Genomic DNA, 22,335 nt, shown 5'->3' with positions numbered 1-22,335 from the left:
CTGCTTAGGATTCTCTGTCCCCTTCTCTCTCTGCTCCCTGCCCACTCATGTTCTCCCTCTCTCTCTCTTTCTCTCTCTCTATCTCTCTCTCTCTTTTTCTCAAAAGTAAACATTAAAAAATATTTTAAATATTTTTTTTTTCAAAAATATCATTAGGCTTCCTGTTTTAAGAATGACTGCACATTATAAGTCATTTTTCGGCAATTATTATTAATTTTTAAATCACCACTTGCATCATAAAAAATAATTATTTATGTTAGACTAGAAACAAAGAAGTTTGATACGATTTAGTTTATTAGCTACTTTTTCTGTTAATGTTTGGTAAATAGAACTACTTCTAACAGTTAGCTTGGTCCTGCATGTTTTTTTTCAATAAAAGAAGTATAGCATATTTTCCATGTAGCTAGAGGGAGAAAAGAGCACAAAACAAGTTTCTATGGCTGTTCATAGCCTTGGAGATAAAATGCAAATTCTGTAAGATTAAGACTTGATAATTCGGTAAGACCTTTGATGATCCAGCCAATACTTGCCTAACTTTCATCTAGAATTTCTCAACCTTCCCCTTGATATTTTTGGCCACATAATACTTCGCTATGGGGTGTGCATTATAGAATTATAGTAGTATCCCCGGCCTTTACCTACTAGATGCCAGTAGCAAACATGTCCCGATCTTCCTCAACCACTCTACCCCTTGTCCCAGTAGTGACAAACAAAAATGTCTCTATTTTTTGCCAAATTCCCCCCCCCCCAGGAGCAATATTAGGTACAGTTGAGAATCACTGCTTCTACCGTCATTTTTCACAATTACTCCTGTTTTGTTTTCTATTGCTGCCATAACAAATTACCACAATTTAGAGGTTGAACACCAACCTCTAATAACACCAACTTATTAACTCACAGTTCCGAAGATTAGAAGTCAGACTAGGCTGGCTTCTCTGTTCCTGGTTTCACAAAAATAAAAATAAAGTCTTAGCTAGTTGGGCTTTTATTGGGAGGCTCTAAGAAGAATCAACTTCCAGGATCATTCAAATTGGCCAAATTCGATTCCTTGCTTTTTTAGAACTGAGGTCCTGATTTCCTTGCTGGCCTTAGGCTGGCAGTCATTTTCAGCTTCCAGAGTCCATCCACATTCTCTGCTGTCTCTCTTCTTCAGAGCCATCAACAGCAGGTCAACTACTTATCACGCATCCCGTGTCTTACTTTCCCTTCTTCCTCTTTGCTTGGCTGCATCTCTCTGACTCCAGGTGGAGAAATTGCCCTGCTTTGAATGACTCCGGTGATTAGATTTACCCCACCCAATAACCCAAGATAATTTCTCCCTTTTCAGTAACTTAATTACATCTACAAAGTCTTTTCAAGCAGCCCTTAGATCAGGGCTTGATTTAATAACTAAGGTAAACAAATCTTGATGGGACACCTTTAAAATACTGCCTTTAACAACCTTCCCCCACCTTAGATACTAAGAGCCAACAACTGAATGACTTATGATTCTGTGAACACGTTTTCTCAAGCTTCTAAGTTACCATACCTCCTGACCCCATACTTATTTGCACTTGACTCCCTTCAATGTGGTGCTCAGAAATAGGCTCCAGGGAACCTCTTCTGAACATACCATGAGGGGATGATCATATGTGCATCCTGAGATTCCTGCTCTTATCTGGATCATAGCACTTGACACATAACAGTGAACTTATCTACCTAATTAGCACATAGTGAGAAGTTAATAAACTTTTAAAAAGTCAATAAACAGAAGAGAAGTCTGTCTACATGACGGCTTGCCAGAAACCAAGAACATTTAAAGGAAGAATTAAAGATAAAATTCCTATGCACTTTGAAGAGTATTTCAAATATTGTCAATATTTTCAAGTACTGTTTACTTTCATCTAAAACCATTGTTAGGGTATTAAAATCTCTATATATGGGATCTGAAGAAGGTAGAGCTATTTAGAATCTACCTGGACCTCAAGATTTAGGCCATCAGAACTGAACAGTCTAAGTTTTGACCCTTTCTACTGATAGTTTATATCTTGTCTTTACTTTCCTGGGTACCCTCTAATCCTATGTATGATTTCATTGAAACAAGTTTCTTCACTCTATCTGCTTCTCTTTGGTCCAATCCGAGGCTGAAACTAAAGGTAATATTGTTTTGTTAGCATATCCCAACCCTGATAGTTGTTTTGTTGGTATTTAAAACTATAGTTGTGGAATAGATCTAAACCTACTTTCCTGCAGGAGACTTGTTCTCAAAGGACCAATTTTTAAAAATCCTTCTGAATACTTATAAATGATTTTAATACGTAAAAACAAGTTGGACTTAACAAAAAGCTTTTTCCTGTTTTTCCTTTTCCTTCCCTTTGTAAGAAAATTCAGTCCAAAAGCCATCAGGTAGGTCCAAGGGTAAAGAGTCAAGACAGGGACTGTGGTAGCCCAACATTAAATGTCTAGATCAAGTGTGTTGTGGGAATGACCCCCATAGGGTGCAAACCACATTGAATTGACAGAGCCCAATCGGTGGGGAAGGTATACACGTGGAAAAGTGTCTGTGCACAAGGCATTGATACCATCTACACTCCTAAAAATACAATCAGGCTAAAAATAACTGTGGTGAAACAAATAAATCACATAAAGGCAACATACCTGAGACAGACAGCAAGACAGTCTTATTTGCTTGGTAATTGGGAAAGATGTATAAATGTTTCAAAGCCAGGGGTTCCCCTAGGACAAAATGCCTAAAGAGTTAATTTCCTTACTCTCCCTAGTAGCTACTTGCATGAGAAAACGCAGACCAAGGGTGGGTCTGGAGGAACTACCCCATTGGCACTACCCTGGAGAGGACTCTGATTCTAGATTTCAGGACTGACATAAAGACATGATGCCAGCCATACAATCAAAGCATTGGGACTTTCCTCTGCCTCGGTGTTAATGTGCTACCTGATTATTCCAACATGGTATTATACCATAAAATGAAGGAAAAGGGAAACAGTGTGTCTATCTTAGAAAATTCAACAATACATGATTTATATGTCTTGAGAGGTATCTAACCTCCTATCATTTTCTGACCACACCTCAGAATTTAAATGACTTTTAAAGACAGTCTTCTGACAACAGCTAAGTATCACTTTAGGGACCCATCACGCCCTTTCCTTATTTTCACCTAGGAAACAAGAGGATCTCTTCAGTAATCAAACATTTCGATGCACAGGGAATCAGGAAATAAGCAATGGACACTTGCTGTGGCTGAATTCAAGCCACTGCTCTTCTGAAGTTGGCCTAAAATACCAAGCATTGCAATATAATTTTAGTGTTTACCCATATGTTCTTATGCATCTATGCATTCATGTGCTTCCCAGAGTATCTAAACCGTTCTAATGAAGTAAAAGACTCTTAACAAGTGCTTGTTATATTAATTGAAGTGAACTGAACTCAAGGGTTTTTTGTTTGTTTGTTTGTTTTTTAATTTTCTTGTGGAAGCGCTGCTATTTAGCTTGTAAGAGGAAAGAGTAATCTTGTATCTCTCGCTCTGAAATGGACACTAGCATTATTTGCACCTCAAACTTCATCTTGGGAAAACATAGCTAGTACTGAAACATTCCTCTTATGGTATGTTCTATCATATAATACCAGGTTCCAAAGATTAGGCTTCCTTTATCTTTTGGTATTTTTCTCTTATCTATTATTCAATTAACACTGATATGAATGATACCTTCAGAAATCATACCACACAAACTAGAGCTATTGCCTCATTTGAAAGCCAGATTGGCTTGGTAAATGGCAACATGCATATAAAAATGATTTATGCATCTGAAGAAAATAAAACTTAGATGTTTTAATATCTCAACAGAATTTTAAAATGTGGCAATTTTTACTGTGCATTATCAGTCAATAGGAACAACAGCAGATTCTGGAAGTGAATTCTACAGAGTGGTATGACAATTACTGTTATATATCTCAGCAATCTTCTAATAAATAATATGAGTCTTGTTTGCATTTATCAGAGTGATCCTTAAGCAAATACCCATGTGAGAAAGAAAGCTTGCATATTTATAAGAGTAAATTTACATATAACTACACATAAAATATTCCGTTCCTTTGTAAAATACTTCTTTATAATTTCCATTAAAATCATCATGTAATTATACCAGAGATACAAACCTAACAAAAATTATGCCAAGCATTATTAGAGGGAGTGCTTTTCAATTGCAAGGGCATCTGTTCTGTGAGAATTTTCTGGTTTCAATTTCTGTTACATCAAAAAAATAAAATAAAATAAAAAGGAGAGAGAGAAAATAAGGGCTTTGTCCCTTGCAAAGGACTCCGTTCAAAGGTCACCCATCAAATTTATTTTTAAACAGTGATGAAAATGATTATAATAAAGTATTAAATTGTATATTTTATAAACAATAAACAGATCTACAGTAAGAAGGAGGTTCTATTACAGCCCAAGTGTATAAAAAGAACTGTACCATAAACACATAGCTTTGCTGATGCTTCGGCAAATAGTCTTCCACTCAGCAAGCCTTTGTACTGAGTGTCTCCTATATTTCAGCACCTATGGTGGGCACTAGGGCTATGAAGGCAAAGGCCCGAATGCCCTAGACTGCACTCCAAGAAAACTGCACAAATGAGACTGAAAAGTAAATAAACAATTATTTCATAGCATATGGTTTTTAATTCAAGGACTTAGCCAAGTGAAGACTGAGTCTTGAAGGACTAATTAGAATGGTCAAGAACATGATAGAGGAGACTATTCTAGGCAGAGGGAAAAGTTTATTATAAAGTGGCTACGTAGAGTAATAGCATGTTACCCGTGAACCACAGATGGTTGGGTGTGTCAGGAGCGTAGGGTCAACATGGAAGAGATGCAAAGATAAAGATGGAGGAATAGACCTAGACGCCATTGCAAGGAGCTTGGCTTTTTCTTTGAAGGATCTAGGTGCAATGCTAATGTAGTTTCAGCAAATGCTTGTCATATTGAAATTTAGGTTTTAGAAAAATAATTCTTCTGAGCAATGGTTCTCCAAGTGTGGAGTCCAGATCATCAGCATCAGCATCATCTGGAAACTTGTTAGAAGAGCAATTCTCAGGTGCCACCGCAGACCTACTATGGACCCAATAAACCATGTTTTAGCAAGATCTTCACCTAACTTGGATGTAAATGAGTGTAGAGAATGGAATGGTCGGGGCTGTTTCAGTAGTAATAGTTCTCAGCTTCCAGAAATTGAATATCTGAGCAACGGTAGTATAAATAAGAAAGGAGCTTATTTATGTTCAGTAATAAGAATCCCCATGAAGGGCAGTCTAGGGACGGCACAGTGGCCACATGATGCTGCCAGGAACCCAGGCTCCTTCTAGCTTTCTAGTTCATCATTCTCAGGATGTGACTTTTGTTCTTAGGGTTATATACTGGCTGTTCCACTTCCAAGCTCCATGCTGCCATCCCCACAGTAAGGAAGCTGGGACAGGGCAATGAAACAAAAACGGAAGCCTCTTCAGGAACTTATGCCCACTTCCTATTGTGAGCACAATATCACATGCCTCTCCGGTTACAAAGTTGCAGGTGTGGTAAACTGGAATGAGTGTCCAGCTAGTAAGCTCTCCTATAAAAAGTTCTCCTTTATTGGGTACATGTTTTTTCCTCAGCTAAGAGCTCGGGGAAGTACAAAAATTTCAAGTTGTCTTTTGTGGTAAAAGAAAACCAAAACTTGGATAGTGAAGCCTTAATGTCCTTGCTAAATCCTTAGCAATCCTCAATATTAACCACTTGATGACAGGATTCTCCTGTCAGATCCCTACGAAGGGATCTTAGAGAGCTTCTAAATATGTGTATGGCATTTCACTAGAATGTGAATTCATTCTTAGAAACTTGAAATGATGGGGCGCCTGGGTGGCTCAGTCGGTTAAGCGGCCGACTTCGGCTCAGGTCACAATCTCGCAGTCCGTGAGTTCGAGCCCCATCTTGGGCTCTGTGCTGACAGCTCAGAGCCCGGAGCCTGTTTCAGATTCTGTGTCTCCCTCTCTCTGACCCTCCCCCGTTCATGCTCTGTCTCTCTCTGTCTCAAAAATAAATAAACATTAAATAAATAAATAAAGAAATAAAGAAAAGAAACTTGAAATGACAACCTGAAATTACTTTCAGCATTCCAGCAACCATCTCTGGGGTCATTCATGGAGAACCTCTTAAGGGAGAATGTCTCCCTTTGTATCACCTTTGGGATTCACTGAAATCCAGCAATTTTCTCTCCATCAAGGCAGGATGTCCCGCTTTTGTCCTGAAGGTTGACAAATATACACAAATACAAACACAGACTTGAATCAATTTTTCTTTACCTGTTTCTCTCCAGCCCTTTGCATGACCTTCAGCATCAGTTTCAAGTATGAGACAAGGACAATTATCTTCATTTATTAGCTAGAGAAGCTGTTGTGATGAACAATGAAAATCACTTACTCTTAGACTTTGACATTTGTAAACTAAGCCATTTGCATAGTGGGGGAAAGTGAGAATCCCAACTCTTTTCTTTCCACATTTCCCTCCAAAGCATAATGTGAGCAATGAGAATTTAAGTTACTTAATTTTAGCTGAAGGCTTCCAGGAAGAAAATTCCACAGACCTGTGGGTCCATCCTGCATCTATCATGGGCTATGATGATGGCTGCTCCTGGCTTAGGAATCAGGAAAAGGAGAGATAGGAGGCTCTGAGTAAACACTATTTAATCAAGAAAACAAGCAACATCATGAATAGTCTCTGGTGAATAAATGCAAATACCTTCAGAAATATGTTGTCCTGGACAAAATTCAAAAGCATTTGGGAGACTAAAACCTTACATGTTCTAATTACACACATACACTGACAGGCGGGATGAACATAAACAACAGCACTAACCATTGCTCTTTAATTGAAATGAAGACAATTTAAAAACTTCATATCGCTGAGCAAAAGGCAAGAGTACCAACTTCAATTTCGAGATCATTATCAATAGTGTATAACACATTGTCAAACAAAAGCACTTCTCTTGCTGTGCGGTCTGTTCTTATTGGCATTTGGCAGTCTGAACACACAGTCATGCTATCTAATGCTCATATTTTCCAAACATAACAAAAGGAGAAAAAAACCTCTGAAGATTATTAGAAAATATTAGCAAGCATGAATATCAGTGGATATACTTTAGTGAGTCTGGACGAGACAAGCTGGAGGTGACTTCTTTAATCATTTTTATACTAATATATATATATATGTTCAGTGAGATACGCTTTAACCGGATGTTGTGCTTAGTGGAAAGATAAGGAGTTTTGAAAGAATAATTTCATATGCAAATAAGCAAGTATTTTATATGCAAAATTTTGAGAAGAAAACAAAAGAAGAAAGGAAAAAATATTATGGATAATTACCTAATCAAATTTGAACCTCTGCTATGTGTCAGAAACCATATAAATTTGCTGATATTTGACCATTTGGGTCTTCAAAAATTGTGACTTTTTTATGGCTTAGGCTATAACTATGTGCATTCACATTTACTAGTTTGCTGGCAGAAATGTATATGACTACCCATAGCTTTGTGGAAGAGGAAATTGAGTTTGACCAAATCATAGAATTTGTGTGTAGTGATGCCAGATCTAAATTACAGACTATTTCATTTTTTTTTTTTCATTTTAGTGGGGTTTCCCCCAAAATCTCCCAAACAATTCTCAGAAACAAAATGATGAGTGATTTACCTTTTCCATGGAGCACACTCCTGGTTCTTCTTCCCTAAGGCTTTATAAAAGGGGCCCCTCATGCATGATCAGACACCAGTTAATATGCCACCTTTAGTCTGACACATTAGAAATGATACTAAATTTCTTCTTAGCATCCAGGTGAGGGTAGAAAAAAAAAGTTTTTGAAGGGGTTTAAGCAATAGATAGAAAATGTCTCTTAGATGAGTTCAAAAGCAAAAGAACTCAGGTGTCCAAATTCCTTAGTCCAGAAGTTAAGGAAACCCTTTTAAAAAGAAGAAAAACAAGAAGGAGCTGAAATGCTGCTCTTTGCACACTGTGTTTTAGGACTTTAAATTCGAGAGCTCATCTATGCTCTCCAGCATTATTGTAAGCAGCAGGTCCTACTCTTTCCTATGACAGAGAGGATAGGAATAGGAAGCAAGAGAATGAGGAAAACGAAGCCACAGAAAGTCTGTAAGTGTCATTTGCCGAGTGCTGTTTGTCTGCTCATGGATGTTAGAAAGCACTTACAGAAATCCGTGTAGTGCTGATCTGGGAACTGGAGAGACATATGGATTCCTCTGGACTGGGCCACACTTGATAGCGATTAGTGAAGTCGTGCTACGTGAGTGTTTGAAATGATTCAATTTTGACATTAAACTAATTGACAAAAAAAAAAAAAAAAAAAAAGTTTTACTTGGCACGAATACTGCCCTGGTTGCTGTTATTTAGCGTTTATGTGGCATGTTTTTCTTGTGTATTTCTCCATGGAGTTCTTTCTTTCTTCTTTCTTTCTTTCTTTCTTTCTTTTACCATTTATGGATTAAGATTTAAATGCTTTCCTGCAATTAAAAAGCCCAAGTCTTTTACCAAACCAGATAGTGCATTTAACATTTTCGGAGATTAAGGCATTTATTCCATTTCCTATTTTAGGAGCCAGCCAGAATGACTAGTTCATTCAACTCTACTGTTCTTAAATCTGCTGCAACTCTTGAAGGCCATACATTTGTTTTGCTAATGACACAATGCTTTTTCATCATTCCATATGTATCTTAGGGTGCTTTTTGAGTGACATATAAGGGAAAGGGGAAAAGATAAATTTTCAAGTGGTATTTCCCTAAAATTGATCAGATTCTCCCCCATGAGGACCTTGAAGACTATGTGTTTCACTTGCAATACTTACTTCTGGGTGCTTCCAGATTCATGTTCCAGGGTCTAACAAGCTAACACTATATTTCACCCATGTAAAAAAGTGCAAAATGTCTCCTACTCTCAACCTTTTTATCTAGAAATCTCTAAGAACCTTTTTGTCTTGTGATTTCCTTCATTTTTCCTATACATAAACTGCATTTCAAGATTTCTAATCTAATAAGGAAAATCCTTTGCTTTGCCCTTTGGGTTGCAATATCAGAATCTAATTAGATTATAAGTAGTTTGGTATAGCTCTCATTTCATGGTTTCTATTTTAGTTTGAAATATAGGATTAGTAATCCAGAATGGGCATCCAGGTTACTGCTCTGAGGCTGGCATGTAAAACTTACTCTCTTAGGATAGAGCCAGCAGTGCAATGAATTCTCTAGAGAGCTCTTCAATTCTACCCACTCCAAGTCTTATTTTGTAATTTGTTGATAGCCAGAGAATGCGTCAAAGACACTAAAGGATTTTGTCAGTCATGGAGAGGCAACCTCCATCCCAACAAAAGGACTGTGGACTCTTGTCATAATCCTAACCATAAATTGATCATCTCATTAAAAGAAATACCACAAACACAAGGCATCTAATAAAACAAACAGATTCCTTAGTCCCTAGGAAACTTCTTCTTAACGGAGCAATGTGAAAACAGCACAGTATGAATATCAGAATTTGTCCTTGACAATTGTATAAATAGTTTAGGAAACATAGCCCTGAAAGTAAATGGTGGGTAGCAATTTGGGCAAGAAGGACTAAAAAAATAGGGCACCTGGGTGGCTCAGTTGGTTAAGCATCCAGTTTCGGCTGAGGTCATGATCTTGCAGTCTGTGAGTTTGAGCCCCATGTCAGGTTCTGTCCTGACAGCTTAGATTCAGATTCTGTGTCTCCCTCTCTCTCTGCCCCTCCCCAGCTTGTGCTCTGTCTCTCTCTCTAACATAAATAAACTTTAAAAAAAAATTTAAAAAGGAAAGAAAAACTAAAAGAATAAACTCTGTTGATCCAGCAAGCTTTCTATTCTAATGGTAGCTAGTTCTGTGCCTCACTAGAGTTCCCACAATTTTTAAATGATAATCAGTAAAGATTATTATTTTTTTAAATTTTTTCAAAATTGAAAATTTATTTTGAGAGAGAGAGAGAGAATGCACAAGCTGGGGAGGGGCAGAGGGAGAGGGAGAGAGAAAGAATCCCAAGCAGAATCCTTGCTGTCATTGCAGAGCCGCATGTGGCACTCGAACCCATGAACCATGAGATTGTGACCTGAGCCAAGATTGGAACATCGCATGCTTAACCAACTGAGCCACCTAGGCACCTCTGCCAGTAGAGATTATTAAGAAAACATGTTTTCGAAATGCCATCTTGGGTAACTAGAAGGATTTCATCTTATTTGTTAGCATCAAAAACCATATTTACTATACTTTCCCTTCCAAAATAATGTGAGGGAAATACATAAAACATGGAAAAAGCCATGAAGAAATCATTAAGTACAACAACAGTTCAGCAACATATTTTATTATGGGATTTCAATGTCTTGTTAGCCTAAACTGAATTGAATGGTTTAAAAATCTCCCTAAAGTGGGCATATTTGTTTAATTATGCCTTAAAAATAAAACTGTAACCCAACTACTGTGTGGGAAAAAAATGTGAAATTTTCAAATACGCTTCTTGGACTCTTCCTCTAGGAGATAGAAAAAAATATTTTTAACTCAGCAGTTTTAGTGTTTTATGGTTAATAATCTTTGACCTTGCGAGATGACATTATTTTTACTGCTGAAGAGAAAATCACAGATGTAGAATTTATCAATTTAACTGTATCTACCTGATTCGCATCCTGATTTTGAGAAATGAAACATTATATTATGGTGTCAAAATGAAAGGAAATAAAAAGGCAGCCTTAAGTGCATTTGGATAACTTAACTATAAGTCACTACAGTCAAAGCTGCTAAGATTTTGTAATTTTTTTTTAAGTTGGTAGATTTTTTTTTTTTGCACTTTACTATCTTTCCTAGCTTCACATAAGTACATAAGTGAGAAAAAAAACTATCCATTACAGAACCTCTCAAAAAATCATGTTTTGTTCATCTGCCAGACTTTTTCAGCAAATGTGTCTATGATGAATTTCCCTCTCCCCCTATCCCTCTCTTTTATTCTATCTCTATTTGAGAAAATACAGTTGTAGGATTCGCCTCAAAGAATTTTTTTTTTTTTTTTTGGGTATACTGAGAGATCTGGAAGGCCAGATGAAACATACTTATTACTACTTAAACTGTGTAGGAAGAGGAAAATTTGGGAGAAGATGACATTTATTAAGACCAAATATGACATTCCCTTTTATTATATTTTTCTACTCATTTTTTGTAATGAGTGGTTTATTTTCCAAATTCCTTTCATAGGCTATTTTTATGTATGATATTGATATATATGAGAGTCTTCTCTATAGTCCTATGGAAATAATTTTTAAAAGTAAATTTTGTAAACCCAGAAATTATACTCTTGGGCCACAACCTCTAATTTTTTCATTCTTCCCTTTCCAATAATCCAACCGGATCTCCTCTTCACCATCACCAAGGCCCTGTCCACAAATCTTCCACATTCTCTTTATTCAATTAAAGTAATCTGTCTTTACTTTCCCCTTTGTGCCACAGCCTGAAATTAGGTCTATTAATCCTTCTACTGCAATCTTTCCTTCTAAACCTTGTATTCTTCCCCTTACCAATCATTTCAATGCTCAGCTCTGCATTAACCCAAACTCTTTCTTTTTGTTGGTTACTGTGTGAAGAATCAAAGAAAACTGTATAAGCAAGATAATTCACAGCATTTCAAATACATTATTACTAACAACACTGGTCTTTGTAGTCACCTCTTCAGAACTATCCTTTCAACGTTACCTAAGCAGATCAAGTAGTCTCCAAATCTTCATCTGACTATACCCGAATTCCCAGAGGAACTATAAAATCAATATGACCATGATTCAAACAAACTTATTCTTTTCTCAAATAAAAGATAGCCACTGCTTCTTCTCTCACTTTCTCATGAAAGACCTGTGTACTATCAACTAGAACATGTCTAAGTTGGAAACTTTAGAGTTACTCTCCAGCATCTCCTTCTTACTCAATATCCAAGCCCACCTGTCACCCAATAATTCTTGTTGAAACTACTTTGGAAAAAAAAATGTGTCTTGAGTGATCTCCTTATTAATCTTCAGTGACAATGCCTTAAATCGTGTTTTCATTTCTTGCCTAGAGTATTGCGATAGGTGCCTAATTCTTCTCCATGCTCCTATTCTTCTTTGTCTTCATTCTTTCCCCCACATAACCAGCATGTTAAATTTTCTATAACCTACCCACTTAAATTTTTGGTGATTTCCTATTTTATACAGCAGGGGTATACAAATTTGGGGGCTGTGCACCCCATTAGTAAAAAATTTTGAACAGGCACTACAAGGGTATGTATAGATAATTTACTAATTCTAAATTGCAGGTATATACTGTATATGCTACAAAACATACTTTCAAATTTTTCTTTAAATGAGATAAAACAAGTATAAAATGTTAATATTTTCTTTTTGCACTCTAATGTGCTGTCTTTTATCACCTGTCAAGTTCCAGTATCCCATTTTGGACACCACTGGTGCAGTCCAGGATTCCTCAATCTTTGACAACTGAAATTTTAGCTGGAAAATCTCTTTTTGGTGGTGAGAGCGTTGTCCTGTTCATCATAGAATTTTTAGCAGCATCCCTGGTTTCTCACTAGACGTAGTAACACCTATTCCCAAGATATTTGGCTCCAGACATTACCAAGTGTCCCCGAGAGGCAAAATTGCCTCCAGTTGAGAACTGGTCTACATAGTGGATAAAATAAAAACAAATCAGCCCAGTTTATAAACCCATGCATGGTTTCACACAACCTGTCCATCTTTGTTTCACACTATACCCTCCAGATATATACCCTCCATTACACATTTTCACACTCTCCATTTTTATTCATATTATTACTTCCATGTACATGCAGAAACCACTCTCTTCTTTCTTTGAACAACAAATAACATCTTTCCTCTGTATGTTACTTGGAGTGAAATTGTACTACTGTCTATCTATCTATCATCTATCTATCTATCTATCTATCTATCTAATCTATCTGGGTTCCCTCTGGAATGACTAAGTTTAGTAATTTTTGATCTCTGGAGCATAGGAGCTGTCCTTTAGTTATCTGTCCCCTGGTCCTGGGGCAATTGATGTTGCTGCTTGGTGGTCCTGGTATGTGGGAGCCCCCAAAAGGAAGTTGTCGGGTTATGGACTTAATCAATTGCTTGAGGGAAACTGTCTTCCAGCTAAGGCTTCCAGCTGGGAGAAGACAGCATTTCAAAACAAAAACAACACAAAACCAAAAACTCCACCAGACTATATTATTAGGGAGATAACGTATTGACTTCAAGTGTTAATAAACTACAAATACAAATATTTTGCTACTGGAGGGAAAGAACACTACAAAAACATGTTTGGATTGGGTATATGTCTGATAAGGAAAAGAGAAAAACACTATCACTGTTATGAAAATATCAGAAATGGGAAGCTGAAAAAGCAAGGAAAAGTTTACTACCTTTCAGCTTTGCCTAGAATTAACTCAAACCAGGAGTTTTTTCTCATAAATAAGTGAAATATTCTTAAAGATATTAAACTAAAATCTTTGATCTCTACCTCATCTTTATGGTCTATTATTCTCAAAATGATTATTATTAGAAATAAGAATAATTCTTAAATTTTATTGAACAGGTACTATATGCCAAGCAAGGTGCAAAGCCCTTTGCATGAGTTATCTCGTTCAATCTTCATAATCATTCATTTCCCTAATGAAATGAATATTGTTAATTCCTGGTTTAACTGAGAAGATAATTAGACTAGGATAATTAGATTAGGAAAAGTAATTAATTTAACTAAAGGCAGTGCCTTCAAACTCAGGTTTGCCGGAATCCAAAGTCCATATTCTTAAACACTATGACATGGGTTGCATAAATAGATGATTAATAGATGATTAGTAGATAAATTGATAGATATATTATTAATTAATAGATTAATAAACATATAGACATATTAAAGGAGGGAAACACATTAAAAGTTTTGTATTTCATTTCATCCAGCCATTCAATACGATGATGGGAGGGAAGTGGTAAGCAAATACTTGTCTGTAGCTACTGTGAACATTCAGAAAAAGAAAAAAAGAAATACTTATGATTTAAAATAAATTCCTAAAAATCATCTGCATGTGTTATATTTGGTTCATCAACAGGAGAAAAAATAGACACATGCATTGAAAATGAAATATCTATGCTAAATGTCTTTGATATCCTGCCAGATTTACCCACAGAAGGTCTTGACTATAAACAAACAGCTACTTACACATGTATGACCCTGGAAAGAAGACTGAGTGGGCACAAAATGGTGTCTGTTTTATCTTGAGTTTTTGCTTCATTTTGAGCTGTCAAATTTTCACCTCCTTTCAAGGAAAAGAAAAACAGGAACTGCGATTCCGCTTTTAGCATTGAAAGAAAGAGTTGCGTAACCATATCTAAGTAGCTGACTTATACCTTTCCTAATGGAGAGTTATTTTCAAGGGTGAAACAGCATTTTGTGGCAGAGATGGCAGTGTGACAACTACCACTTGAATGAATATAGACACTTCCTACACTTGGTTTTAATCACATCTCAGTCAGATCATAATATTTATTAACTATTCAGAACACCTCCTAAATCTTTGGGATTCTAATGCTTTTTGGCTTCTCTTTTATTCTGAGAGGGATTGTGTTTTCTTGAAAATGGTTTTAAAGAGCTGAGTATCAGTTTATATGGGGCTGCAAATAAAAACCTGGGTTTTTATTTCCCTTAAAAACAGACCCCATATTCTCTATTCCTTCAATATCTCTTCAGCCCCAAGCCAAAAAAACCACTTGTTCAGTATTAAGAATATAACAGATGGTCAATAAATGTTGGTTGATTGATTACAGTCATAATGAATTTTTCCCCAAATAAAGATTTAGATCCTTTAATTATAATGACACAAATATCTAGCTACAATACAGTGTCAGTCAATATTCTATCATCTACTTTCAGTAGAAACATTTGTGTTTGCACTACTTTGCATGGAAATTTAAAAAAGAAAAAGCTGCTTATATAAAACAAACAAACAAACTGATCTTTAATGTTTTCTCTAACTCCAAATGATTGTTTTTTTGAGAACAGATTTATCGATTGCTCAGAATTGCATCTTAAGTAGAATTTACTTCAGTATAGTAGGAAAATTGAACTATTAAATATTCTAATTCCGTTAGTTTGTTTTTTGGAGGGAGGGTCATTATGTAGCATTCTGAAATTGAAGTATAGAGTTTTTTCATCAGTGTAATTGATTTTCACTTTTGTAAGCCTAATGAAGAAAAAGGAAAAAATAAGGAATTAAGACAGGCATTTTAGGATATACTTAAATTATTAGATTTCAAAAAAATATGTTTGGGTTAAATGCTCTTATTTGGTACAACGTGAAATATATTTTAAAAACTAAAGAATGTTATACATATAAAAGTTCATCACCTATTAAGTCGATAATCAATTTAGTAAAGCAGACTCTAAAATGACCCTCAAAGCTGCCAAGGAAAGGAATGTATACACATGGGACTCAATTTAGAAACTTACTGTCTTTGATTTAACACCCAGAATTCATTAAGACGTTCTGACTGACAGCTATTTCTGGTTCAGTGACTGCTCTATGAAGACAGCTATGGAAATGGAAGACACCAGTATTTTAAACTTCTCTCATTATGAGATTTGTGATTATGCATATAAAAAAGCTGAGTTATTTAAACCTATAGGCCAGTGTGATTTAGCTGTTACACGTGTAGCTATAAAACAGTCAACCAATCAGCAAATATTAAGGCATGTATACCACACACCTAGCATAATACCTTTGATCTCCAGCTTAACTCTCACTGCAATTTCTTTCTTTATCAGTTTGTCTTTGTGAAATGGGAATAATGAATTGTCTTATTCTAATTCACAACATGATTTGAGATTAAATAACATCGTATTATTTATGTATGATATGATCACTTTGTCCCTTACTTTTAAAAGAGATATAAAAGGCAATTACTCTCACCATCTTTGTTGGAAAGAATTATACTATTTAAAAATAAAACAATATTTTTCTTCTCTTTTTTTTTAATGTTTTTTTAAATTTTTTTTAACGTTTATTTATTTTGGGGACAGAGAGAGACAGAGCATGAACGCGGGAGGGGCAGAGAGAGAGGGAGACACAGAATCAGAAGCAGGCTCCAGGCTCTGAGCCATCAGCCCAGGGCCTGACGCGGGGCTCGAACTCACGGACTGCGAGATCGTGACCCCAGCTGAAGTCGGACGCTTAACCGACTGAGCCACCCAGGAGCCCCAATATTTTTGCAGATTTAAAAGTGGAGGCATTTTATTTCCAGAAATCCTACCTAGTGATCTACATTTTGAGCTCCTTGCTAACACTTTAGACATTAATTCTTTCCGGAAGTTTTAGCATGGTAGTATAATCCCCCAAATTAATCCATAATATCATTGTAATTCATGTTATTGTTTATCTGTGTTAGCTTCCTGAAAATACCTGCTTTGAAAAGTCTTCTAGTCCCTAATCATCTTTGTCAGCTTTACATGGCAAAATCTGGGAGACTAAAGAAACCAAAAGATGAGGTGTTGGAGAACCCCCAGTGGTTTATTGAGATAAGCTCTCCAATTTTTCTGCAGGCCACTGTGAAACCCACTTCTAGGTACATTTGACTTTTGTATGTTTTAGGGACCATTTTCAAAACCCTCCTAAATTTTCCTGAAAGAATGCCAACTCTTTCATATACTCCTCAAATTTCCAAAGCCTATGTAGATTCACCCTAAAGCAACAACTCAGAAGAGACTCCAAAGGAGAATGAGTCTTCAGTGCATACGCCCCAAGTACTTTCATGGTCACGCTGGGCAACCCGGCTGACAGTCACAATCCACATACGTGTGCTGGCTCACCTGGCCCCGCCCCGCCCCGCCCCATTCCAGACTTGGATTCTGCTTTTATTTTCGTTTTTTCCTAGTCCTACCTCTTTACCTTATTTATATTGCCTTATTATTCTGTTATATGTATAAACTGTTTGAAATCATTTGTGAAAGAAGGCAGAGCATAAACAAACAAGACCCAGTGATATTACACGTGGAGATATTTTGAATCCTTTCACGAAAAGGTGCAATTTAAAGTTCAAGATAGTATTACAGGCAGGCTACAAATAAATGAGTTATGTTCCCAAACCATGTTTGTAAGCAGTGTGTCGAGATTCAGACTTTTTTTTTATTAATGAAAACAGAGCTCTAGAAATATATTTTCCGATGTAAACAGTTGCCAGTTATCACACAACCTATTTAACCTGTGATATGACTTAGTAAACTTTATTGGCCCTAAAAAAAAAAAAAATTAAACAGTACACCCACAATAAATGTGATTAAATAAACCGAGTTGAAAAGGGAGTCCTTGTGTAACGTATTTGTTTTTCTAATCTTTTAGGCAGGAATTGTAACCTGGCTTCTTACCGCATTTCCACTGGGTAACAGTGTGAGTGCATAGCGCTGACCACATGCTCCCTGAGCAAAGAGAAGAATAAGTACAAGCAGGAAAATAGTTATTTGAATCATGTAAGAGATTCTGGGCATAATCAGAGTCGCAGAAACCAATGACACCGATTCTGTTTTGTCTCACTGGAACACCAGACTTCTATTTCCTTGACTCTGGAAACTCTGGGTTTTGTTTGCATAGGTGGGAGGGTGGGGATGAAGAGGTGAAGGTTGAAGAGAAAAGAGAAAGAGAGTTTTCTTCAGTGAGAATTCAAGATCTGGGGGGGGAGGGTGGAAGACGGTGAAATAAGATACTTACCAAGATACATGTGTTTATATGATAAAAAGATTTCATAAAACTGAATTTAGAAGTAAATTATAAAGCAATAAGTGGGAGTATGTCTTTTATATCATTCCTTGGAGGAGAAGAAAGGCAACAGTAGTGAAGACTTTGATCATGTAATGTCCCATATTGGCCACAATGAAATAGTATCATCACAGCAATAGTTAGGTACAAAAAATTTGTGTGAAGACTACAAGTAGAGAATAAATTTAAGATGATAGAAAAGAGAGGAGGCTATGTCATATGGCTGTCCGAGTTCATTAGGTATTAATGAGGATGTGTTCCTATCGCCATATTTGTTATTATAGAAAAGGAAATTTTATTATCATCTGCTTTTCACTTTCACAAAAGGTGTTTTAATTTTCTTTTTAATGTTTATTTACTTTTGAGACAGAGAGAGACAGAGTGTGAGCGAGGGAGGGGCAGAGAGAGAGGGAGACACAGGATCCGAAACAGGCTCCAGGCTCTGAGCGGGCAGCACAGAACCCCATGCGGGGCTCAAACCCACCAACCGTGAGATCATGATGTGAGCCGAGGTCGGACGCTCAACCAACTGAGCCACCCAGGCGCCCCAAAAGTGTTTTATATATAAACCATGTTTTTCTTACAGCAGGAAAAAACAGAGTCATTAAAAATAACTTTCATTTCATATTGATATTATTTGAAGCCTAAAAAGGGGACATTTTTACAAAGACTTACCTGGGGTCTGTCAAACTGGTCCAAAGGTCAAGATTAGAAGGCTCATGAATGTCCAGGCTGTGAAATTAGGTACTGTCATTGGGTCTTGTATTCCTGCTCCTTCAACCTTTTGGCATCTCTCCTTCTCCCACTGCCAAGTGCACACTCTGCAATTATGACTGTGCCAGAGAACCTATTCCGAATCTTCAAATCTATGTTACAAAAGTCTACATTTGCAATATTTATACATTTTAAAATAGAGACACTAAGTCATTTTCCTAAAATACACTGTTAGTGACAGAAGTAGGGCTAGTCCTCTAGATTCCTTAGAATCTTATTTAACACTTCTAAAATTACAAATAATTGATAAGCTACCCTATATTAAATAAATGTTGAAATAATCTTTCCAAACAAGAATAATTTTTAATTTGTTATTTTTAGCAATTTGCCTGCCCTGTGAAGTGAGCTACTTATAAAATGAGTTGTTTATTTCACATTCAATGCCAAAAGTTAAAAATATTTATAACTAAGATGGATGAGTTAAAGAGACGAGCTCTCCACTTACTTTTAGCTTTTACTGTGAAAAATTTTAACTTAAACAACCATGAGTACTTCTTTGTGTGGGTAATTGAAATAGTCTAATACTGGTGTAAGACAAATATAGAGAAGATGAGGGGCACCTGGGTGGCTCAGTCGGTTAAGTGTCCAACTCTTGGTTTTCATTTAGGTCATGGTCTCAGGGCTCCTGGGTTCGAGCCCCGCATTGGACTCTGTACTTACAGTAAGGAGTCTGCTTGGGATTCTCTCTCTCTCTTCCTCTCTGTCTGCCCCTCCTCTGCTACTGCTTATGCTATCTCTCTCTCAAATTAAATAAACTTTATAAAAAATTAAAGACCAATATAGAGATGATGAAAAATTTAAGAAAATATTGAAACTTTGGTATGTTCATATTAACATTATCCTTTAATTCAGAGAAATGAAAGGTAAACATTTCATCCACTCCACAAACTATTGCTATGAAGACCTTCTCAAGATATGCACCCCCTTTGGTGTGTCGTACATATTCCTAGTTGGGGTTTAAAAAAAAATTAGCATGTTCCCCTGTAGCAAGTCATTGAATCTTTCGATATTTTTAAAGCATTTATTTTTCTCTTTTTATAATATCATTTAAGATCATTGTAATAGTTCTGCACACCTGACCTGGGATAAATGGCACCTATGCTATGAACAGAGGAGAGGGCAAGATCAGTCTTTCCTTTGTGGGTTGATAACAAAACAAAAGAATAGAGAACAGTAGACAATTGAAGAGATAATACAAGGGTGATAAGTGACTTGATGACTTCATTTGTGTTGCTAGTTAAGAACAATTATTTTTGGCAAAACAGAAGGGCAAAAACATTTAGAGCAATGCATTGCATAGATAAAAAAATAACAGATGATGGCCTTTCTTGAATGAACAATTATATTAAATGGAAAGAAAGGCAACAACAATAATAGTCTGTGTCCTAAACATCTGACTTATACCTCAGTGTCTAAAGTCTCTAATGTAATGACAGTACATCACTGAAGCTATCGCTGATTTAACTTTTAAAAATCAACAATTTGCTATTACAATCATTTCAAGGTACTGAAAAGATGGGACCTGAATAGAATAGATAATACAGAGAAAAAATATGCATATAGGTCTTTGAGAAGTTAGCACGGTAAGGTAGAAAAAAAATTGTTTATGATATAAAACTTGTCCAGAATATTGAGTTAATATGATATCATTTTGCAGCATCTTTGCTTGTTTCAGAGCACTTGTGAAAACTCTTTGGTTTATGCTTTTCTTATTTCCTGTGTCTCTTCTAAGCAGAAAAAAGGGCCTATGTGGTCTATGTCTTTATTTCTCAAGTACTCCTTTTGAAAAACATATCATCAAAAAGAGAAACATTGGAGAAAAAAATCACAATTATGTTTTATATATGTAAATAACATTTTTGCTAGCTTTGCTTTTGGTTACAGAGTTGAATATTAAGTGCAGACTAAATATAAATATGCTATAATGATTCCTTAGTGCTTTATAATATAGAATTCCCTAGTGCTTTATAGTGATTATAATATATAGAGAGAATATAGTGCTTTATGTAGAGCCATATGTAAGGTCTATTTCTACATTTCCTATTCTATTTTTTTCCTATCTTATCTTTGAATTGTCTTCCATTGTGCAGAGAAAGATACAAAACTATTGAAATACAAGACATGAAAAAAATAATGTAATTGTAGCCAAGAAGTTTATTTTTACTGTTTCCGCAAGAAAACAATTCTACATTTGTTGTTTTCTTTCTATTCTCTTACAACCCTGTTTTTATAAATTCTAAGGCTTGTCTTAATGTATTGTCCCTGTCTTTGTCCTCTGATAGATAAGAAATAAGCATTGATTTGTAAGGCATATTTAAAAGTTGGTTCATGTAGTGTCATATAGTGTTAAAATGGAAACATATACTTCGATATGATTTATGGTATAAATCATAGCATGGTCAGAATTATGGTATTTAGGAAAAAAAAAACAGAACTTAGTGTTGGTTGGTAAAGCCAAATAAGAGAGCAATTTGGCCATTTCTACAGAAATTGAATTTGCTCTGCCCTATGACCCGAAAGTTCACATCTGGATGTATAAACATAACAGAGGGAAGCAGCTGCAGAAGTACAGCAGAAATCACGTAAAGGAGTATTCATTTGCAGTCTAGTCTATAATAGTGAAAACTCCCAGATCTAAATATCCATTAATAGAAATATAAATATATAAATTTGCTCAATGGACTATTAGGCAGCAGGTAAAATGAATGAACTATTTGTGCAAATGCAACCACCTGGAAATACCTAAGTTGACATATAACATTTTGTAAATTTAAGGTGTGTAAAGTGATGATTTGATACATGCACATATATGGAAAAATGATTATCACAATAAGGTTAATTAACATATCCATCACTTACATAATTACCTCCTTTTTCTTTTTGTGGAACAAACATTTAAGATTTATTCTTTTAGGGGAGCCTGGGTGGCTCAGTCAGTTAAGCATCCGACTTGGGCTCAGGTCATGATCCTGTTGTCTGTGAGTTCGAGCCCCGCATCGGGCTATGTGTTGACAACTTAAAGCCTGGAGCCTGCTTCAGATTCTGTGTCTCCCTCTCTCTCTGTCCCTCCCCTGCTCATGCTCTCGCTCTCTCTCTCTCTCAAAAATAAATAAATATTTAAAAAACTTTTTAAATATTTACTTTTTAGCAACTTTTGAGTATCCAGTATGGTATTGTTAACTGTAATCACCATGCTCTGCGTTAGATTTGCTAAAAAATACTGGAGGTAACAAGTGCTGGTGAGGATGTGGAGAAAAAGGAACACTACTTGTGGACTGTTGGTGGTAATCTAAATTGGTGCAGCCGCAATGGAAAACACTATGAAGGTTCTTCTAGAAATTAAAAACAGGACCACCATATAATCCAGGAATTCCACTTCTAGGTATTTATCTAAGGGAAATGAAATCACTATATCAAGAGATTCCTGAATTCTGATGTGTATTGTAGCATTATTCACAATAGCCATGACCTAAAAACAACCTGTTTGTTCAGTGATGGATAAATGGGTAAAGAGAATGTACTAAGTATTATTATAAGCATATATATATAGTGGGACACAAGACAAATGGAAAAAATTAGTTCTCCAAAATGCAGTTCTCATTAATATGGTTCAAATGCTAGAAATAAAAAACATTATTGTGGCATGTCTGCATTCTGTCCCTAACCATGGGACGTGGGATAATGCAACATAAGCACTTT

This window comes from Panthera onca, chromosome B3 (genome assembly GCF_046562875.1).
Source record: "Panthera onca isolate mPanOnc1 chromosome B3, mPanOnc1 haplotype 2, whole genome shotgun sequence".
Taxonomy (NCBI): Eukaryota; Metazoa; Chordata; class Mammalia; order Carnivora; family Felidae; genus Panthera; species Panthera onca.
Note: the sequence above shows the minus strand (reverse complement) of the source record.